Source organism: Artibeus jamaicensis, unplaced genomic scaffold (genome assembly GCF_021234435.1).
Source record: "Artibeus jamaicensis isolate MK-2021 breed Jamaican fruit bat unplaced genomic scaffold, CSHL_Jam_final contig_327, whole genome shotgun sequence".
Lineage (NCBI taxonomy): Eukaryota > Metazoa > Chordata > Mammalia > Chiroptera > Phyllostomidae > Artibeus > Artibeus jamaicensis.
The window spans coordinates 3,879,902-3,893,615 of record NW_026521772.1 but is presented as its reverse complement, the minus strand read 5'-3'; positions in this window follow the sequence as shown (position 1 = coordinate 3,893,615).

The window sequence follows — 13,714 nt, the reverse complement described above, 5'->3', positions numbered from 1 at the left end:
CTTGGGTAACAGAATTCTTCTTGCCTAAAAGTTTTTAAACTGGGACATTAACTTTTTCGTACCTTCAGACTTGAGCTGAAACAATGGCTTTTCCTGGGTCTTGAGCCTGCTGGCTTTTGGTCTTAAATTATACCATTGGCTCTCGTGGGTCTTCAGCTTGCTGACTAACTCTGTGGATCTTGGGAACCAACTCACAATGAATGGATGGGTGAATGAATGGCTATCCCACTGATCTGGTTTCTCTGGAGAAACCGAATATAAACAGTATACACAAACTCTGTTCCTACATGGTATCACCCTTGGTGTTACCATTTTAGTACAAATGACATTTTTATACATTTTCTGTCCATCCATAAAAATTTATAATTATTACCTTATACATCTGTCTTTTAAATCAGATAGAAGAAAAATACTTACAAACACAAATGTATTTCACACTCTTATACATTTACCTGTGTAGATACCATTACTGGTGGTCTTGATTTTTCATGTGGGTTTGAGTGACTGCCTATTGTCATTTCAGCCTGAAGTGCTCACTATATTGTTTCTTACAGCATAAGTCTTTTAATTAGTTTTTAATTTATTTTGGAATGTCACAGTTTCTCACTCATTTTTGAGGGGTATTTGTGCTGCCTCTAGACCTTTTGGTTGAAAGTCTTTTCAGCTCTCTCAGCTCTCTCAGTGTATCCTCTCACTGCCTTCTGGTCCCAATAGTTTCTGATGAGAAATAAGCTTTTTGAGGCTTCCTTGCCTATAATGAGTTACATCTCTCTTGTTGCTTTCAATAGTATTTGTCTTTGGGTAGTTTGATTGTAATGGGTCTAGGTATGTTCGAGTTTATTATATTAGAGTCCATTTGGTTTTTGTTTTGTATCAGATTTGGGAAGTTTTGGGCCATTATTTCTACAAATATTCCTGTTAGAGCCTATTCCTCAGGTTCAAATGGGTCTTTTTGCACTAGTTTTAGTGGTATTTTGTGTGTGTGTGTGTGTGTGTGTGTGAATCTGACTCCAAAGGCAAGTTACACAAAAACAAAAATAAACAAATGGGACTACATGAAGCTTTGCATAGCAAAGGAAACCATCAACAAAACAAAAAGGCAACCAACTGAATGGGAGAAGATATTTGCACATGGTATTTCTGATAAGGGGGTTAATAACCAAAATACATAAAGAACTCATACAATTCAACAATAAAAGACTAAACAAGCTTATTTAAAAATTGTCAGGGGAACTGAATAAACATTTTTAAGGAAAACTTACAGAGAGTCCACAGGCACATGAAAAGGTGGTCAAGATCACTATTAGGGAAATGCAAATCAAAACCACAGTGAGCTATCACCTGCCAAGGGCTATTATTAAAAAACAAGAAATAACAAGTGCTAGAGAGGATGTGGAGAAAGGAGCACCCTCATACCCTGTTGGTGGGATTTAAATTGGCACGGAGTTTCCTCAGAACGCTCAGAGCTACTATCTAATCTGGTAATTCCTCCTTTGCATATTTATCCAAAGAATATGATAATACTAATTTGAAAAGCTATGTGTATCCCTATGTTCTCTGAAGCATTATTGACAATAGCCAAAGTATATAAACAATCTAACTGTTCATCAGTGGAAGAATGAATAAAGAAGACGAGGAATACTACTCAGCCATCAAGAAGATGAAATAATTGCCATTTGCAACAACACAGACGGATCTTGAGGGCACTTTGCTAAGTGGAATAAGTCACATGGAAAAAGGACAAAAACCATGATGTCACTCATGAAATATAAAACAAGAAAGTCACAAATGAACAAACAAAACCAAAATAAACTCATAGATACAGGCCCGGGGAACTTTGTGGCCAGGCATGGGGTTCAGTGAGCAAAGGTCAGAGGGAGAAGAGCTGAACATGCAAATCAGAGAATGCCGAGGACCAACATGGCTTTCTCCCAGTTTTGCTGGGCCAACCCTACCTTACAAGGTCTCCCAGGCCTGGCATTTCCCTGTAGAACCCTGGGCTGTCGTCACAGGCACTCTGAGACATCTTGCCATTTTTACAAGAAAAAAGAACAAGTTCTTGCTCCTGGCACTGAGTTGATCCCAAGGCCTACTTTTTACCCCCTCTAGGCTTGGTCAGCTGCAACAGGCCCTGTCTCCTTTCGTGAAGGATGAGCTCTCTGAGTAGATTTAACACCATGGAAACAGGAAATTACACAACCTGCGTCAAACAGTGCCGTAGCAAATGTTCATTGAATTAGAAGATGGCAGCCCTCTCATTTAGAGACTAGTACAAGCTGAAGGTCCATCTAATGAAGGAGAGGAAGAACAGAAAGCCATCTGCCGCCAAACGTGCTTCTCTCTCCTTCTTCCTGTTTCTGTATTTTAGCCACGTTACTACCACACCCCGTAACCTGCCCTAGATTCTTCTACTTTGCACTTGCATTTGAAGATGGTAATTTCTCCAACCAGGAACTCAGGAATGTCATAGTACAGAAATAAGGTGGGTTGAAAGTTTATACAAAGCTACTGAGTACACATTATTAGCCCAGGCATAACTTTTCTTTTTTTCCCTCCTGGGACACTGTGGAGGGAAATGATTTTCAGCAGCAGCCCTGCTACCCCGTGCGCACTCACGCACCCTCCCTCTCCTGCTCCACCTTCCAGTTGGCGTCATCCGACGCCAACAAGCTTCCTGGGCTCGTTTTAATTTATCTCTGTGGAGCTGCTGCACCGGGGTCACGGGGAGGTTAGAGCAGATGTCTTCCCACTGCTCCTGCTTAATATTCGCTTTGTTTTTTTCCCCTGGGGGTGACCAGGGCAGGAGAAAAACCTCAAGGAAACCATAAGATACAAAGGGGGCTTGGAAGCTGTAGTGCTTTCTCCGGAAAGGGGCAAATGTGATTAGTGAGGTCCAGTTAGTTGCCTTTTGTTCTGTCCCATGGGCAGGAACCTCCACCTCACTGTAAGATAGGCTTTATCTTGTTTATTCTCATTTCCTTGGAGTTTTTCTCAGGACCTGGCACACACACGTAAAAAAACAGGTTGTTTTGCTAGAGGGCAATGCTGAGAGTGTGGAGACTCGGCAACTGCCCGGGCAGAGGGTCGTGGACGGCCAGTCCTGTGCCTTGATGCAGAATGTCCCAGGACAGAAGGACCATAACAGGTGGCAGTAAGTGAGCACTGCTCACCACAGCCAATAATCTCCTCTCCCGGCTACACACTCTAAGGTTTTTCAAATGTGTGTCATCAAGGCAAGTTAAAACGGAGGCAGCGAAAAAGGCAGCGTGGGCTTTTGAAATAATTTGTTCCTTCAACAAGAATTCAACAAGAATACCTGCCACGTGGAATTTGTATTCTGGTGGTTGGAGTCAGGCCATAATCAGTTAAAAAGTTATATTGTGTCTTTGAAAGTAGGTGCTGTGGAATATGGTAGGGGAGAGTAAGAGGGATCAGGGTGAGTAGTAATTTTCAGACATGAAGATGCAGAAACTGGGTGGAGAACAGCCAAGGTGAAGCCCAAAGGTGGGACCTGCCTGTTTGGACTCAAGAAAAGCAAGGTCGGGGTCAAGGGTGAACTGACTGAGCGGGGGAGACTGTGGGAGGTGAGGTCAGAGAGATAATGGGGGCACACAGCCTGCAGGGCCTGTGGGGAGGGCTGGCAGATGTAGCCAATGAAAATGGGAATTCTCAGTTAAATGTGAATTTCAGGTAATGACTATTTTAAAAGTATAACTATGCCCCAAATGTTGTGTGAGACATACTAAAAAGTCTAGTTGCTATTTATTTGAGATGCAAAGTAACTGGGCATCTTGCATTTTACCTGGTAGCACCAGCTGAGTAAAACCTGGAGCTCTGGGAAGGTCTTGAGCAAGGGGGCATTCCATCCGACCTGGGCATTGGCAGGCTCTCTGGGCACTTTGCAGGAAGCAGGGAAACCGGATGAGGGTGTTGAAGTAACCCAGGTTAAATACCGGGATTCAGACCACGTGGCAGGATCGTGGGTGGTAGCGAGGGGCAGGGCCCAGATCCACTGTGAAGGCTCTCCTTCCCACAGCTAGGCTCTCCTGACTGATGGGGTGCGGGGCAGGGGAATAAGAGTCAGTGATAACTTCGGGGATCCTGGCTGTGTAGTTGGAGGGTGTCACAATCAACCAGGTGACTGAAGACTCTGGAGGTGGTGCCGTTTGGAGGTGCAGATGGGATGAGAATAACGAGTTCCATTTTGGACCTGCTCAGTTTGAAATGACATTGGGACATCTGAGTGAAGAGGGCAAAGAGGCATTTGAGCGTGGAGTTCAGGAGCGAGGTCTGCGCTGAGATAGAAACGTGGGCATCTTCAGCGCAGAGACAGCAGCTGAAGCCGGAGACCCACCGCCCTCCAGCACGAAGAAGGCGGGGAAAGAGGAGGAGCCAGAAAAGGAGATGGGAAGGGTTGACCGACCAGTTGGAGGGAACCCTGGAGGAGGCGATGTTCCTGAAAGGGCGTCAAGCACTACTGATAAACCAGCCGAGATGAGGGCTGAGAGCTGACTATTGGATTCGGCAACACAGAGGTCACCAGAGGCGTCCACAGGAGCGCCTTTGGTGGAGTCGGTGACATTGGAGTGGTTTTAAGAGGGAACAGTAGATGCCTAATGGGAGAAAATAGAGACAACCCTCTGAAGGAATCAGACACACCTAGTTTCTGCCACTTACTAGATGTGGCTTTGGGTAGATCACTTGTAAGTTTCTCCTCTTGTAAAAAAGGAATAGGAATAAGGATGCTGTGAGAGTTAAATAAAATATGTAAAGGGTATGGCATATAAGTGCTTAGCAGGTGGATACTATTAATAATATGACACAATATGAATCTGTCACAGTGTGGGCACGATACTTAACCTTGCTGTGCCTCAGTTTCCTTAGCTGTAAAATGGGAGTAATAATAGTACCTCCCCCTCCCCCATGGTGGTGTTGTGAAGATTAAATGAGATAATCTTCTTAAAGCACTCGGAACAAGTCACATTTGGCACATGATTTGAACTCGATAAAGCGCTTACTATCCTAGCAATTCTCTTGGAAATGCTGGTCAATCTCTTTTGTGAATTCAGTGCTGCCCAGAAGTGAACTGGGCGCTGAACTTATAAAACAACTTCGCATCTTAGATACTGTCCTCGTATTAGTGTGATGTAAATGCATCAACTTCTGGTGGCAGTGTCCCTGCTGCTTCATGGTGTGTAAACACCCTGCACAAATGATGATGATTGTGACCGACTAAGCCCCCTCTCCGAACCACAGGAGCTGCCTGTCTCCGCTTGAAAGAGAAGTCACAAAGGTCAGCAGTTGTTTTCCATCTCCCTGGAGAACCTGGAGGGCTTACAGTTTTATTAACTCAGGATGCGGCACTCCTGTGGGCATTCTTAATCGTTTCTGAGAATCTGAGGAAGCTAAGGAACTTCCTCCAGAAAACATACAACCACACGGGGTCTAACACCCTGGGATAAGAAAATCCTTCTAAAGACTCAAAATGTGTGTAGATTGTACGAATTTTGAATTTGTACACAACAGAAATTGATAAAGGAAGCAAAAACATAGCTACTTGGAAAGCCCAAAAGGCAGATGGAAACGAGACTTTTTTCTCCTAGTATTTTCAGTGGAGCCAGCGTTAGAGCTCTGTAGCTTCTGAATGTGATTGGAAACTCCTGGGTGCTTCCCCACCACCTTAGGTAATAAAGACAGGTACCCAGTGTTAAGAGTCGAAGCTCTGTAAAGACCCAAAGCTCCGGTGGCAGCTTCCCAGAGGGTCAAATCAGGAGAAACATTCGATACTCATCCTGGGAGAATTGCTCTTTCTTCCCAGAAAATTCACTTACGTCATGTAACTTGTTTTTTCAAGTACAGGGCGTTTGGATGAAGCTCCATCCATGTTCAGCTCTGAAACCACAGGACCAGGAAACCAAGTATTTCAAGGAAAGGAATTTTAGCCCCGGGGTTGGCGCCAGAACTCCGGTCCTGGAGCGCCCCCTAGCAGGGAGGAGAGGGCAACACCTAGTCGCCAAAGAGAAAGGACTTTTCATTTGACTTTTAGAAAACACACACACACGCACGCACGCACGCACGCACACGCATGCACGCCCCCCCCCCAAAGCTTTGGTGACATATTTCCTTCCCCCAACCTATTCTACGGAGTAATTCAGGTAGAGAAATCCTGGGTTTGTAATGCCCAAGTTCAGACGCCCACGAGGTTTCCGCACATTGCTTCCGCGCTTCTGTTTTGGGAGCCGCTCCTGAAAGCTCAGGTGTCGGGTGTCGCGTGTCGCAGGGAAACCTGGGCGGCGTTGCCAGCGAACCCTCAGCTGACGCCCTTTGGGACACCGACCCCTCTGACACCTACGCACTCCCTCCCCAGGCTGCCGGAAATTAAATTGTGTTAAGGTTTCGCATGAAGGTTTCGAATGGACCATGCCAAATCAGGATACACTGATTATTGCTGGGGTTAAAATAAACAGCCAAAGGAGGGAGAGGGCGCGTTAGCACTGGCTCCCCCAGTGGGAAGGTTGTTGCGGTAATATTCCGGTCATTACGGGGCGGGGGGGGGGGGAATTCAAGCATACGATATCACCCACAGTAAATCTTTACAATATTTGGTGGGGAAATGCCACCATGGGAGGAGATAAAAGAACATGTGATTTAGGTATAATCAAATTAAGATCAGTCTGGGGAAAATAACGCAGGATGAGTGAGTTCTAGAGCTCCGCCGTCCAGCAGTATGTCTGTAGTTAGCAGTGTATTGTGTACGTGAAAATGTTTAGAGGGTAGAACTCTTGTTAAATCTTACCACAATTAAATAAAAATTTAAAAGTCTGTTTTAATAGCTTATTACTAGCCTGTTCCGTTTCGGCGGCGGTGCAGATGGGAGGGTGGCCTGGGCGGCAGGCTCTTTCAGAACGGGCAGGCCCCAGGGGCCAGCGGGGGCACTTTGAACAGGCTCCCCTCACCCGGCAGTACATTACTTCAAACCCTGAGAATCACAGTTCTGAAAGTGAAAGTTTAGAGTGAGAAGGGCCTGGACCCGTGTGTGGCGTGGGGGTTGCATGTATCATGGATGGGGCGCTCTTCCTGCACTACGGTCCTCAGCCCTCCCTGCTCAGTGAAACACGTGGGGCCAATTACATCAGAAGCTTCGGAGGGTGATGTGGCCCAAGCTTCTGAAAGCTGGTCCAGGCGATTGAAATGCAAGGCCAGGCTCGCGGGCAAACTGCTACCCTACCTGCTACCGCAGTAACGCCCGGTAAGGGTTAGTCATCAGCACCGGTTTCCGGTGTGAATCCACAATGCATCCTTTGCCATCTAACAAATTTAAACCTGCCGGTAGTTTCCCTGCTCACTCCTTCATTAGTGATTAAAAACATTAGTTACATTAGTGATTAAAAACAAACAAATACACGACACTGAATTCAAAACAGAAAACCTCACAACATGAATCTTTAAAGTGAATTTATATTTTCATTAAGAGTATAAATGACAGAAGTCATTTGTCATGAATTTCTTGTTTGTCCAAATAACTGGGGTCCATGCTGCTGAAAGGACTTTTCTGGAAAATAAACAAGTGTGCCTCCACGAACAAAGAATGCCAAACTAAAAGAAGCAAATTTGGTAAATCAAACTTCTCTAAAAAAAAAAGGCTGAGAGGCTGTTGAGAACTTATAAATGTCAAATGCTTTTCTTCTCCTTTTTTTTTGGCGGGGGGGCACTTTCTTTTACAAATAAAACCAGAAAAATAACCAAATATGGTTTGTGCAGAAGAATAACCTAGACCAAGTATTTCCAGTCTTTCTACTCAACTCTAATCCGGAGATCACATTCTCTATTTAATTCTAAGTGCTAAGTTTAAACACGATGTTTGCTTGTTTGGCTAGACTCTTCCCAATAAAGCCTTCTGTTTTATAGACATTCAGAACATAACATTATAGAAAAGAGATAAAAAAATTCAATGGACCTTCTTTGTATCTTATTCTTTGTCTTGTTTACTCATGCATTCACTGAATAAAACTCACTGAAGTTCTACTACGTGCCAAAAAAGACATGAAGGTGTCTTGGCCTAAGGTGGTGGCAGCTTACCTACAGAAAAATAGGTGGACTAAAGAGCTACTTAGGAAGCAGACTCTGACCGGCCTTGAATGTGGGGAGCGGTCAAGAATGACTCTGCTCCCAGGTTTGTATACGAGGCAACTAGAGGGTGGCGGGCAGCACAGCAGGTGAAGGTGGGGGAGGAGAGAGGTCTTTCTGTCTTTTTTTGTTCAAGGTGTTGGGAGGGTTTCAGGAGTCAAGGACTCCTAAAATTAGGGAACGATTTGTATGAATGTTTGACATTTATTTAAAATAAAGTTCACGCCCCCACAAAAGGTTAGGGATCACTTGTCCATAGAGAACTTGGAAGTTCTTAAACATTCCATTTACGTCAAACAGATGGTTCTGCCACGTTGCTCAAGCACATGGTCTTTAACAAGGCTGTCTCCAGAGTATCCCATGCTCATGATCTGCTCCAAGGTCAAGGTCGTGCCAGAGAGCATGAATTTCCTTCAACCTAGCTGAGAGACTTGATAAAAACTCCACAGAACTCTAGGTTGGACACCATAAATTGATTTCTACAAAATGCTGAATGGCTCTGTAAGTCTGAAAAGACACTAAGCAAAGCCAGTACAGAACGCAGGCTGATAAATGCGTGACATTTGTTACAACTGATTTCACTTTTGTTGTAAACTCACCATTTTTCCTCTTTTTTTTAAAAATTAATTTATTTTTTTTAAATTGATTATGCTGTTACAGTTGTTCTATTCCCCCCTTCATTCCCCTCCACCCTGCCCCCCCAACCCCACCATTACCCCCCTTTAGTTTATGTCCATGTGTCTCAAGTCCTTTAGGTTCTATATTTCCCATGCTATTCTTGCCCCCCCCATCTATTTTCTATCTACTGTCTATGCTACTTATTTTCTGTACCTTCTCCCCCCATCTCCTCCTCCCACTCCCCTGTTGCTAACCCTCCTTGAGATCTTCATTTCTATATTTCCACTCCTGATCTAGCTGTTCTTTTAGTTTGCTTTCGTTTTAGGTGTGGTTGTTAATAACTGTGAGTTTGTTGTTCTTTCACTGTTCATGTTTCTTTAACTTCTTTTTCTTAGATAAGTCCCTTTAACATTTCATATAATAAGGGCTTGGTGATGATGAACTCTTTGAATTTGGTCTTATCTGAGAAGCACCTTATCTGTCCTTCCATTCTAAATGAAAGTTTTGCTGGATAGAGCAATCTTGGTTGTAGGTCTTTAGATTTCATGATTTGGAATATTTCTTTCCAGCCCCTTCTTGCCTGTAAGGTCTCTTTTGAGAAATCTGCTGACAGTCTGATGGGGACTCCTTTGTAGGTGATTGTCCCCTTAGCTCTTGCTGCTTCTAGGATTCTCTCCTTCATTTTAATCTTGGCTAATGTAATTATGATGTGCCTTGGTGTGTTCCTTCTTGAGTCCAACTTTTTTGGTACTCTCTGGGCTTCTTGGATTTCTTGGAAGTCTATTTCCTTTGCCAGATTGGGGAAATTTTCTTTTATTATTTGTTCAAATAGTTTTTCCACTGGTGGTTGTGTCTTTCCCCCTTCTGGTACCCCTATAATTCGGATGTTGGAGCGTTTAAAGATGTCCTGGAGGTTCCTAAGACTCTCCTCAGTTCTTTGAATTCTTGCTCCTTGACTCTTTTCTGTTTGGCCATTATTTGCTTTCTTCTGGTCCACTCCATTGATTTGAGTCCCAGTTTCCTTTTCATCTCTATGGGTTTCCTGTGGAATTCCATTCATTTCCCTTAATTTAGCCTTCATATGTTTCTCTAATTTGTGGCTATAATCAACCAGATCTGTGAGGAAGCTGATGACCAGTGTTTTAAACTGTGCGTCTGAGAGTTTTGCTATTTCTTCGTCACTTAGATTTATCTCTGGGGCTTTGAGGTCTCCCTGCGACATTTTTGGTCTGTTCTGGCCCTTTAAAAGTGAGAAACTGCGCCTTGGACTCCCAGGTCGCTGGGTTGTGACGCTGTATGTGGGGGCGTGGTCAGAGCGGGGAAATGGCGGTGCCCTATCGCCCTATCGCCGCTGCAGCCGGTCCAACCGCCCACTCCTTCGCTCGCGTGCAATTAGGCAACCGCAGTCAACTCGCTGCACCGCCTCCCCACTGTCTCCTCTGCAGTCGCTCACCCGGTGGGTTGCTTGGTCGCTCACTAGGTCCAATCCTGGGTTTGGAACCCGTGCGTCTGGATTCCGCGCCCGGGTCCGACCGAGCCCTCCCTTGCAGCTCCTCACCAGACGCCGGTTTCGCCCCTTACCGGTCGGGCTGAAGAATTTGTTGTTAGCGGACTTCCGAAAAGTTCAGTTTTCCGTGTTCTGGTTGTGTTTTCTGATGCTAATATTTAGTTGTCCCTAAACTTGGTTGTGTGAGGAGGCACGGCAAATCCACCTAAACCTCCATCTTGGCGGAAGTCCCATTTTTTCTCTTAAATCAAGATTTTGAGGCAACTTTGCTGAGCCTCATGAATCCGGGTAAAGTCAACTGTAGCACCAATTCCAAGTAGAAACTAGATAAAAACCAAAAAGTTTTGGTGGATTTATGTTTCTGAATCTAAAAAGTTGAGCAAATATAAATCTGCATCAATTGCAGGAAAAGTTGTGAAAAACCCATTCTGTCTACTTGATCCACTGCCTAAAACATGAGATGTAAAAAGGATGTTACCGGTGAATTACAACCAAATGTTCCACCCCTCCACTCTCAATTTGTTTTACTGCCCTACTCCAGATCAGTAGAGGAACGTTACCTTTAAAATTCAGAAAAGAAAGGATAAACCTTTGGCTCAGGCCCATATCATGTATATTTGCTTAAGTTTCACCATCCTAAGCAAAGAGGAAACAGGTGACATGAGAAGGAACTATGGAACATTCTGGGGGATGTACTTTGCCTAGGAGTATACGGTCTTATTTAACAGACAGGTATTTTCGCATGTATAGTGTAGGAAAAGGTTGTCCCTCTGAACATGAGTAACAACACTCCACTTACAGGATGCTTTGTCCAGAAGTCATTTTTCTAGCAAGAAATGCACTGAGCTGTCTTTGGTTTAGAGTCCAGTGGAATGACAGGTTAAGGAAAAGTTTGTCCCAAACATCACTCCTAAGAATCTATTAGGAGTTTGAGAGCCACCTGGAGGTAGCAGGCTGTGGGCAGAACAACTATCTCAGCAAAGGCTTCTGAATGTGGTGTCAGAAGTTAGTCAGCGCAGCCACAAGATGTGACTAGGACGGTATTCGGTGTGTGGGCAGGCTGGAGAGAGTGTTTAAGAAACTGGAAGAGGGCCGAGCAGGGTTCGCTATGTTTCTATAAACACGAGAAAGAAAATGAGTCTTTGAAATGTGTTGTCAGATACTTAAGAAAGGGCTTCAGTGCAAATTAATTTCCGATTTCATAGAATAAATGTATTTACCTACAATACAACAAAGGTTTACAAAGGTCAAAGTACTTTAAGAATAAGGAGGTTGTGCCAAAAATGAAGACAAATACTTTAGTCAAGAGGAATATCAAATCCACTTTATAATGACGCAAGGAAATCTTGTATTTTACTCTAGTTCTTTCGCTCTAGTCACATATTTAAGTGAAATTTTCATTCCTGAAGAATCATCACAACAAAAACTAATTATGAAAAAGAAACTAGACATTTTTGACAAAACAAATTCCATCTTCATAAATATTTAAATAAATTAAGCAAAAGGCTGTTACAAACTCCAAAAACAAGGCTAATCATAATTCCTTGGTCCCAGTAACCACCCATTAGGACTGTAACAAAAGTATACAGTAGTGATTCACCAATTTGGTTTCCTCATCAAGTTATTTATCTAAATCACACCAAGAATAGTCAAGTAAACACCGTTTCTCACAACCATTTTCCATAAATTAAAAAAAGCTTTTTTAATCCTCACCTGAGGACATTTTTTTTCATTGCTTTTTTCAGAGAGAGAGGAAGGGAGAGAGAGAAACATGGATGCGAGAGAAAGGCATCGATTGGTTGCCTCCCGCACACGCCCGGACTGGTGATCACACCTGGCAACCTAGGTATGTGCCCCGACTGGGGATCAAACCTGCAACCTTTCATCTGTGGGATGACATTCCAACCAAGTGAGCTAAAAAATTTTTTTAATTAACAGAAATATAAATCAAAATTTAAAATAAAACCGAAAGCTAAAAGTATTCCCTGAACACTATGTTTATACCCAGAAAAATCAGCTCTGAATAAATTCTCTACTCAGTTTTGGGGTGGATCAAAGAATTCCACGGGAAAAGCGGAGGGATACTGGCGAAGGGTTTCCAGGACTCATGGGCAAAACCAAGGAGGGTGGAATCAGGGGAAGGAGGTAGGGATGGCTGGGGTGGGGAGTGGTGGGGGGTAAAGGCAAACAACAGTACTTGAACAACAATAAAACAATGGAAAAAAGAGCTTATAACCAGGAACTTCCTGTGTTCTCAGCCCCATTCCCTCTCCTACACCCCAGGCTCCTGCTTCCCAGACAACACTTCCTGGGGGCCTCAGTTCCCTCTAGTAGATCCTTAACATCAAACGCACGAGCGTGCAGGTGTGTGTGTATGTGTGTGTAGGGGAGCCCTTCTAAGTACCCTAGAGGTCAACCCATCTTGTAAGAATACAGTGTACTTTAACTCTAAACCACAGATCATCTACCTATCTTTTGAACATTTCTTTTTGCTGTTCCAGCCCATATACAAAGACCTAATCACTCATTTTCAAACAATCTATTAAATGTGTTCGATGCTATAACTACCAAAGACGGCCTTTTGGGAGAAGGTAAGTAAACAGATGGGCAGACTGGCTCTCCTAGTCAAAGCCAGGTGGCCGAATACACATGTCTCTCACAGGTCCATTCTTCCTCTGCTAACTCAAATAGAAAGTTAACTATTAATTACTAAGTAGTGTGTTAACAGATACTTAGTGTGAGATGCCTCTGTCTAAGTGAGCCTCCTCTTTTGGGCCTGTTGCAGATGGTTAGGACCCTATGACAGAGCCTCACACAGGGGTCCCCTAATCCCTCTCACTGGCAAAGTGGGAACTCCGTCCCTGTCAGGGGGCCTGGCACCTGCAGAGTCTCCAGGGGTAGCTGAGTGCTGTTAACAAGGTGGATCACAATTTGATCTGCTAAATATGTAAAACTGCTTCTACCGGATTTGTCTGGCCCCAAACCCAGTGACTGCCCATCAGGTGAAGTGACGTTGTTACTCAAACTTGGTTTCTTCTTTAAAAGAAGAACTCTAAGATGCATCATTCCAAAATAAATGTTCTTCTTCGGAAACAAATTGTGAATAGTTACCCAAATCTGTATGAAAGACAGAGCTTTTCCAGTCCATAAACTGTGCTGTTTAACTGTCAGTATTGACAGTTTATTGACCCTCCGTATAACTCGTCCAACGTCCTCTCCAAAAAAAATGTCTGATATAAAGTCATCAAAAAATCCAAACGAGAACCTGTTCCTTCTTTTGGGTCAGCTATCACTGATGTTTCCAGATTACTTTTTTTTTTTTTTTTTTTGGTCAACTGGTAGATCGTCATTCTTAGAGATAACTGGAATTAGAAGTGAATCTAGATTTTTAAATTGTATTGCATTACACATTTTCTCTAAGGGTTTTAAACCAAAAACTATCAGTATTTAGAGACTCTAGGT